The sequence below is a fragment of the Pinus tabuliformis genome, chromosome Q (assembly GCF_031772625.1).
Source record: "Pinus tabuliformis cultivar Carrire ecotype Pingquan chromosome Q, CPIR1, whole genome shotgun sequence".
In the NCBI taxonomy this organism is placed as follows: domain Eukaryota; kingdom Viridiplantae; phylum Streptophyta; class Pinopsida; order Pinales; family Pinaceae; genus Pinus; species Pinus tabuliformis.
This window is the reverse complement of record NC_142296.1, coordinates 1,130,326,743-1,130,336,259: the sequence shown is the minus strand read 5'-3', so window position 1 is coordinate 1,130,336,259 and position 9,517 is coordinate 1,130,326,743. Positions and strand designations below refer to the sequence as shown.

The window sequence follows — 9,517 nt, the reverse complement described above, 5'->3', positions numbered from 1 at the left end:
ATTCCATCTTACCTACTATATAGGAAGGTTCCATATGCCAAATCAACAAGTGGATGTTTTCAACCGTTGCTACAAGTTGAATTTCAAGAAATTGTATCAGTGGGACATGGTAGAAATCTTGTCCCTATTGATGGATGGTGGGGCCCTTTAGCTCATTATAGATACTCAATTATCTAGAGGTTTTCCTACAAGTAAATTGGCATATTATGAATGTTTCTATCCATTTTTCTCCTCATGCATAGATTTTCGGCATAAATTTATTTACTTTTTACTACAATGAAGGCCTTTTTCCTTTCAAATGTAAAAACCTTACATCAATAAATAGTTGGGGCCTTTCATTACTTACTGGAGCTTACTATGATTTCTATTTCAATTTTCCTATACATAAATAACTATCAATAATTAGCATATTATGAATGTTTTTGTTTTGTATTTACCAATACATAGCTTTTTGGCATATTTTTGTTCTTCAACACTGCAAGAAAGTACCTTTTCCTTTCATATCCTCAATGTTATAATTAAAGGTGCAGAGTTTTGATTAGTATTCAATTTATAGAATGTAAAATCCCAACATTATGGACAGTGGCGACCATTGCATGTAGGTTTTTATATTTCACGTTTTTCACGATCAGTTAATATGGCTTCTGTGAGGTGTAAATTTTTATGATGCTTTCCATTTTGAAGTGGATCTTCATACATAAATACATATATATCTTGTGTTACGGGTTGAAATGAGAACCTCCCACCTGGTTTGATAAATGAAATTGCAAAGGAGTTGAAGAGTCTTGATGAATCACCTCATGGATGTATAAAAGTGGTGGTAAATGATGACAACTTTTCAATCACAGTTACGAACATTGAAGGACCGGATACATTCTAAAAGAATAATATTGAACAATGTAACATATTTTGGATGTTGTATGTTTGAGAAAGAGATTCATTTTTTCATATTTCATTTACTGAAGCATCTGAATTCGTTTTTTTTTTCATGTTTATTACTATATTTTTGTAACATGAGCTATATTTAAATTTATTTATGTTTTTTCCTATAGCTGGCACTCCATATGAATTTGGTGTTTTTCAAATGAAACTAGTTCTACCTCCTGATTTTATAAACTTTCCTCCCAAAGGTAATTGTTGATCCTTATAATGACGCTTCATTCAATTTACATTCTCTTAAATAGATATTATGTTTGCTTTAGACGTTTAGTTTCCTATAGGACACTCTTTTTGTTTTTCTTCTTACTACTTATCTAAATCATCAAGTATATAAGGGCGATGAATGAATTGTAAAAACTGAGAAATAAACTTTTACGTCTTTCGATAGTAATGATTGGCTTGGCAGGGTATTTTTTCACAAAACTATTCCACCCTGATATTGCAAGCAATGGAGAGATATGTGCCAATACTTTGAAGAAGGATTGGAATCCAACCCTATGACTGTGACATGTTCTTCTTGTATGTGTTCATCCACTTATCAATTTAGCTTATTTATCATAATGTTTATTAAGCATTGTAGTGTGTTACATTTGGTTGGACACAATTTTTCTTGTTACGTATTATTTGCTTAAAATATATTTGGAAGTTGAAGATGCACATAAGATATTTGAATGGAATTTTAGTCTGTTAATTGCTTCGATACAACGTGACCTACCATATTTTCACTTATTGCATACTGCTTAAATGATATTTCAAAACTGATGTTGTATATGAGCAGAAAACTCAATGGAGTTTGATCAACTTGTGGATCGTTTTTTAGTGGCCACTTTTAACTTTCTATAATTAATTAACCAATAAACTTATGGATGAAATATTTGTGGTTCTATGATTTAGAAGTGAATTTTAAAAATTTACTCAAAATGTTACAGTTGATGCGATATGTGTGCACTACATAGTGAGAATTGACTGGACTTCATGTGAAGAATAAGAAACTTTGTTGGAATATTTTTTATTGTTATTTGTTGCATAGTTAACACACCTTGTATTATTGTTTGAAATCTTTTTTATCAAATTTCAATAGTAAACTAGCATGGACATTCATGCCATCTATATGCATTCTTGGAGCTTAGTTACAAGGACTGGAGTACATGATTTTTTGCCATAAGCAATAGTAATTTCTTTCCCTTTCTAAACTTTGGATTACTATTTTAGTTCATAATATGCCTACTTGTAGAACCATTCTCAAAGTCTGCTTTGAATGAACAAGCTAGGGAGATGCTCATGGAACACTATGAAGCATATTCAAAGAATGTTAGGTATGTTATATTTTTTCATCTATATCTAAAAAGTATTTGCATGATTACATTTTATTCATATAATTTGGGATATATATGGTTAACCCTAAAATTTCTCTTATTACTTTGAGAAAAAATTACAAGGATGTTAAATTCAATATTAACAAAGTGATTGGGGTAATGGTAAATAACTGAATCGTTGAACATGCCCCAGTGAGAGGAAGTGAGTATTGATCTTCAAATCTCAATTTTGTAGTTATTGACATAATTCTAGGCATTTCCCTGTGTAAAGTTGACCATGCTTTAAGTATAGTTTCTATTAACAATTCCCCTAGTGAGCAAGGTCTAGAACATCTTCATATTTTACTTTAATTTCATTATTTTATTCACTAGTTGTATTCTTTCTACATCTTTGTCTACATTTTCCTGCACTATCTAATGTTGAGTGGTGCATCTTCCTTTTCTAGGGTTAACACTCATGAGTGACCCTTTCTTAGGGTCTTCTTTCTTGTTTTCACTTGTATCCCATAGCTTGTAGCTTAAGCTTGTTAACTGGGTTTTCTAGCCTCTAGCCTCATTCACATGTTTTCCTTGTGACAAATTTTGCTTTATCAATAATAGAAATAATAGTGTGAGAGGTTATTAATGGGTCTAGATCCACACACCTGCACCTGTCTCTACACATATGCCTTTGGTAGTTGTCTACCTGGATCTTCATATGCCAGTAGTAATATTAGTAGTATGTAGTATGTAAATTGTTATGGCATGTTGTGGATTTAGTCGACTCTTCTAAAAAGGGTATCATAAAAATGCAAACAAACTTGTGTGCCTATTTAATTATACAAATTGATTTATTTCTCTTCTTTCCAAATATATGTTTCGAAGAGGTACGTTGTGCTTATATTACAAACAAAATATTTTGATATGGGTTTATTTTGCAGGCTTTGTGTTATGCAACTAGCTCACAAAATAGAAGAAAGAGATAGATAAATGACTTCAAAAGTAGCCTCTTCAAGGGGGAAACCTCCTTTACATAACATAAAATGAACAATTATTGGATTATACAAATGACAAGACCTCCCTTCTATATATAGGAGTTTAAGGGGTCACAATATAATCAGAGTTGACATAACAATAATGATGTAAGGGCACAACAATAATGATAATGGGCTTCTATGGGGACATCATGGGCACTACAATAATAAGGGGTACAATGAAAATAACAATAATGGAATACACTATTATTATAGGGACCTAGCATGCCCCTCTCCTTCAAAAAAGTGTTGTTCTCAATGCTTGAGTAGTTCTAGATGCTTCTGTATAAAATTCTCATCCTCCCATGTGGAATCTTTTGTATGTAAGTTGTTCCAATTGATGAGATACTCTGGATTGATCAATTTCATAGTTTTCGAGTTCTTGTTTATGTGACTTCTTCAGGTTCCAATATTATTTTTCCTTCCTCGTCAAGTTCTAGCAATATTGTTTGAACTGGGAGCTTGTCACCTATAACCTTCTTTAAGCATGAAACATGGAAAATTAGGTGCACTCGGGAAGATGTAGGAAGTTTCAATTTGTATGCCATAGTACCAATCTTTTGCAACACTTTGTACATACCATAATACTGTGGTGACAGTTTATTATCCTTCTTAGCTTGCTTGACAGACAATTGTTTGTATGGTTGTAGTCGTAGAAATACCTAGTCACCTACATCAAAACATCTTTCGCTGTAATGTGGATCTTTGTGTTGTTTCATTCGATTCTTTGCCAAAATGAGGTTATCCTATAAGAGTTGGAGAACCTTTTGTTGATGCTCGATGTGATATTCCACTGCTTGAACCTTATAATTTTCTCTTAAATATGATGTGATGGACGGTGGATGATATCCATAAAGTGCCATAAATAGGGTCATTTTTGCTGCAGTATAGAAGTGTTATACCACCATTCAGCCAGAGGCAACCATTTGACCCATTGTGTATGTTTATCAGATACAAAGCAACAAAGATATCCTTCCAAAAATTTGTTCACTATCTCAGTTTTCCCATCAAATTGAGGATGATAAGATGAGCTATGAGCTAACTGACTACCTAGACAAGAAAATAATTTTGTCCAAAAATTTCAAGTGAAAATAGGATATTTGTCACTTACAATAATCTTTGGGTTTCCATGCATATTTTGAATTGTTTCCATAAATGCAGTAGCAACTGTACTAGCTTTAAATGGATGAGATAATGAACAAAAGTGTGCATACTTGGTAAGTCTATCAACTACCACCATGATGACACTCTTTGCTTTAGACTTGGGTAAATATGTGAGAAAATCCTTTGAAACCTCCTCCTAATGTTGACTTGGAGTGGATAAAGGTTGTAATAGACCTGGGGTGTTAATTGTCTCAATTGTACTTTTTCGTCAAACCAAACATTCCGCCACAAATGTTTGGATATCATATTTAAGGCCATCCCAAAAAAATTCTTAACCCTGTGGTAAGTTTTTAAAAATCCTGAATGCCCTCCTAAGGGAAAAGTGTGTAATTCTAGAAGAATCTTTTGTTTGATTTGGGAATTCTTACAGAGGTATAAGCAATCTTTATACCATAATGAATAATTTTTCCAGCTAATTGTATCATATGTACTGGGATCTTGCTGCAACTTTTGAATGAGTGCCCACACTTCTTCGTCATTCTTCCATTTATCCCTTGCTTCATTTATCCAATCTAGTTGGATAATAGAAATGGAACAAAGTAATGCTTCCACATCCTCATCCTTTCTTGAAACTGCATCTGCAACAACATTTTGCTTCCATTTTTTGTAGATGATTTCAAAGTGATAACCCAAAATCTTTGTGACCCATTTTTTTTTCTCTTCTAAAGATAATATTTGTTCTAAAAGGTATTTAAGACTATCATGATCTATTTTTATCTTGAAGTGGCTTTCCATTAAGTAAGGTCTCCATTTCTTAAGTGCATGTAGTATTGCCAACATTTCCTTCTCATAAATTGCTTTATGTAAATATTTTACTTTGATTGAATGACTTTCGAAAGCAATGGGTATTTCTTCTTGCATCAAAAAAACACCAATTCCATTTCCTGAGGTATCACATTCCACAATAAAGGTTTTTGTGAATTCTGGTGTAGCTAAGACTAATGCTTGGCACATTGCCTCTTTAAGATGTTCAAAGGCCTTCGTTTCTTCTGGGGTCCAATAAAATGAATCTTTATTTAGTAATGTTGTTAGAGGTCCTGCTATTCTCCCATAACTCTTAACAAAATTGCGATAATGCCCTGTCAACCCGAGAAATCCTCACAGATGCTTTATGGATGCGGGTATTTTCCATTCCTTAATGGATTTAATTTTTCTAGGGTCTACCTTAACACCTTCATGAGATACAATATGACCCAAATATTCCACCTCTTGTACTATAAAGAAACGTTTGGAGGTTTTTGCATATAATTGTTTCTCCTCCAATAGTTTGAGCACTCTGTCAACATGTTGAACATGATCCTTCCAAGACTTATTGTAGATTAGTATATCATCAAAAAATACTAACACAAATTTTCTAAGGAAGGGCTTGAAAATGGAATTCATCAAACCCTAAAATGTAGAAGGTGCATTGGTAAGGCCAAAAGGCATGACCAAAAATTCATAATGACCCTCATAAGTTCTAAATGTTGTTTTTGGAATGTCTTCAGTCTTCATTCTGATTTGATGATATCTTGAATGAAGGTCCAACTTGGTGAAGTAAATTTCTCCATGCCATTCATCCAGTAATTCATCAATGATGGGAATGGCAAATTTATCTTTAATAGTGATCTTATTGAGCTCCCTATAATCCAGAAACATGCGCCATGATCCATACTTCTTGTGCACCAATATTACTGGAGCAAAGAAATAACTTTGACTAGTTTGAATTATACTAGCCTCTAGCATTTCTGCAACCATACGTTCAATTTCACACTTTTGAGCATAGGGATATCCGTAAGGCCTGATGTTTGGAGGAACACTTCCTGGAATCAAATGACTAGCATGATCATGATCATGAATAGCTGGGAGGCCTTTGGGAGTCTCAAATACCTTGGAATGATTGTCCAATACTTTTTAGAGATCTGGAGAAATGTATGATTCCAATGTGGGAACCTCTAGCAAACATAATTGTGCAATTACGCCTCATTGTTCTTTCTTTATAAGTTCTTTAATGCCGTTAGATCTGATTATCTTTCTTGGTTTCCCTTTGATACCCTTTAATTCAACTTCCTTTTCTTCCAAAAAAAAATTCAAGAAAACTTCTTGAAAATTAAAAGTTATCGTACCCAAAGATTATAGCCATTGCACTCCTAGTACAACATCAGCACCACCCATTGGAATAGTAATCATTGGACTATTCAACACATATTCTCCCATGGATATCTTAATATTATGGCACTTTCCAGAGAAATTTATGGTTCCTCTATTTGCAACCATCACTTGATACTCTGGTGCTCGATATAAGAAGAAATTCAATTCCTTGGATATCTTACAATGAATAAAATTATCGGTATTTCTCGAATCAATCAACATTATCACCTTTTTCTGCTTGATATGCCCTTCTATCTTGATAGTTTGAGTGGTAATTATGGCAAATTCATTGCAAGATATGGTCGGATTCATTTCTTCTTTCTCTAGGGTTTGTTCCTGGTGTGTATCCTCTTCTTTTGATGTTTCTTATTCATTTTCTTCATCCTCTTCACAATCTATGTAAAATAATTTCTTCTGATCACACTTATGACCTTTAGTGTATTTGCTATGACAACTGTAACAAAGCCCTTTTGCTCCTTTTTCTTCCAATTGTTGTGGTTTCAACCTTGTAGGTTGTGGAAGGCTAGGGGAAACAACACTTCCATCTTTATAGTTGTGAGTGGTAGGCTTCCTTGTTGCCATAACTTTGCTTTCAATTTTTCTTACCAACCTGAATATCTTTTACCCTTATATTCAATTTTTGGAAGTCCTCAATGTGCTCCACCATTGAACCCTTTTGTTTGAGATTTATCAATTGGCTAAAAAATGTGTTGTTTTTTGTATCCTCATAATGTGTTATCATTTATTCTATAAAAATTGCCCAAGTGACAATTTTTTTACGGTATCAAAGCCATACATACCATACAAATTGATTGGGTTCCAAATATAAAGTTGCAATGCATACCTTTTGTGTGTTTTGCACATTATGGAGATCGAAATATTGCTCCATCTGTAGTATCCATGTTACAGGATCCTTGCCATCGAACTTCCTCATATTGATCTTTGGAACATGGTGGGTATTTAATCCAACCTTAAATTCTATGAAATCATTAATAATATTTCTTTTGTTCTTGTCATGAGTTTCCTTTACTACCCTTTCGCCATTAGTAAGCATTTCTTGTAGCAACTTTGTCAAATCTATCTTCAAATCTTCCATGTTTCCTTTAAGTTTTGCTTCTATACCATCCATCTTAGCTTCCATGCCATCCATTTTAGTTTCCATTCCATTCTTTAAACCATCCATATTAGCTTCAGTTACTTTTTGTGAGAGTGAAATTTGTTGCACTTGGTCTCGTAATTTTGATATATCATATTGCATTTATCCCTCTTCTTCATGTTTCATAGTAGAGATTTTAGGTTGCTTACTAGATATTTCTATTTTATTTCTTCAATTCATCAATAAATGATAATTATGCTTCAAAATTCCCTTTGAATCACTTCAAACTACTTTCTTAAACAAACTTATGCAAATTCTAAAAAACTATACACCTTTTGTTTTCGCTTTGTATGAGCTCTATCGTGAAACACCTGTAACTCTGTAATTGTGGATCTCCAAGTTCTGAAATTCTGGAATGTGATAGCCCTATGAGTCCTATTTCCAACCCCATAAGTCTTATCATGATTGGATTCTCCAAGAAATAGTTATTCCCAATCTCCCACGATGACCTAAGTATAGACTAGTTTCGTAGAGCGAACTTGTACGACATGCCACGTGTCACTGTTTCCACCTTTGGCTATGAAAAAGATACCCAACAAACTAAAGTCTGTCCTATTTCTGTAAATTTTTACAAAATTTGAATCTGATGCTCAAATAGAAAGTTATGACGATTTTCCCAAGGTGACTTGTTTGAGATCGCATTTTGGAGCCTGCGAAAACCCTACTTTCCACGGTTCATATCTCCAAAAATATAGTGAGACAAGACTTAAATTTTCGTCATAAGGTTCATCTTGGTGTTAGCTCAAATAGGTTTTAATTTTAGCATTTTAAGCTTCGTATAAACAAATTTATAACGAAAATCCCACGATGACCTATTTGAAGCATCGAAACCCTAGAATCCAAAACTCTCGTACCAATTGTTATGCAACCAGCTCACAAAATAGAAGAAAGAGATAGATAAATGACTTCAAAAGTAGCATCTTCGAGGGGGAAACCTTCTTTAAATTACATAAAATAAAAATTTCTTGGATGATACAAATGACAAGACCTCCCTTCTATATATAGGAGTCTAAGGGGTCACAATATAATCAGAGCCGACATAACAATAATAATGTAAGGGCACAACAATAAAAATAGTGGGCTTCTATGGGGCACAATAATAATAATATGGGGACAACATGGGCACAACAATAATAATAAGGGGTATAATGACAATAACAATAAGTGAATACACTAGTATGATAGGTACCTAACGCTCTATACAAACATTCACGCTTTGAAGCCAAAATTGAAGAGTAAAGTGGCAATTTCAAAGTCTACTGCTTTAAATGAAGGCCCAAGAAATACCCTTGTGACCTACCCCACCCCACTTGTACCATGAAAAACAAATAAGAGAATAATATTCAAGATCCAAGCATGAATGTTTCTTCAAGAGAAGTTATGGGAGTTGGTGCATCAACAGTTCATAAGAAGAAGGATCTAGCTTCTATGAAAATGCACGTTGATAAGAAAAAGATCGATGCAAGGAAAAAAAGGTATTAAAATATCATAGAACTTTACGCCTTATTATCAGTTATTTGAGTCTTTTAACTAGTCATGTTACAAAGGTGAGCTAATTTATTCTATGAAATTAAAATGCATTGGTCCTTTGAGGTCAGATTGAGTATAATGTATTTAGAAGATGGAAAGGTTTGGTCTCAGAATTTTTGGGAGCCAAAAATTGGGTACCTGAGACATAGCTAATGGAAAATACTAAAATTTTATTGGTTGGTACCTATATTTATTTTTTTTGGTGCCCCCTTAAATAATTTTATATTTTTGCGTTCGTTTTTTAGATTTCATCCATGTAAATCTAATTT

At 33.4% G+C, this 9,517-nt stretch overlaps 1 pseudogene; it reads left to right on the top strand.

Moving 5' to 3' along the window:
* The first annotated feature begins 637 nt into the window (after positions 1-637).
* Positions 638-9,200, top strand: LOC149223517 (ubiquitin-conjugating enzyme E2 22-like; annotated as a pseudogene).
* Positions 9,201-9,517: the final 317 nt, after the last annotated feature.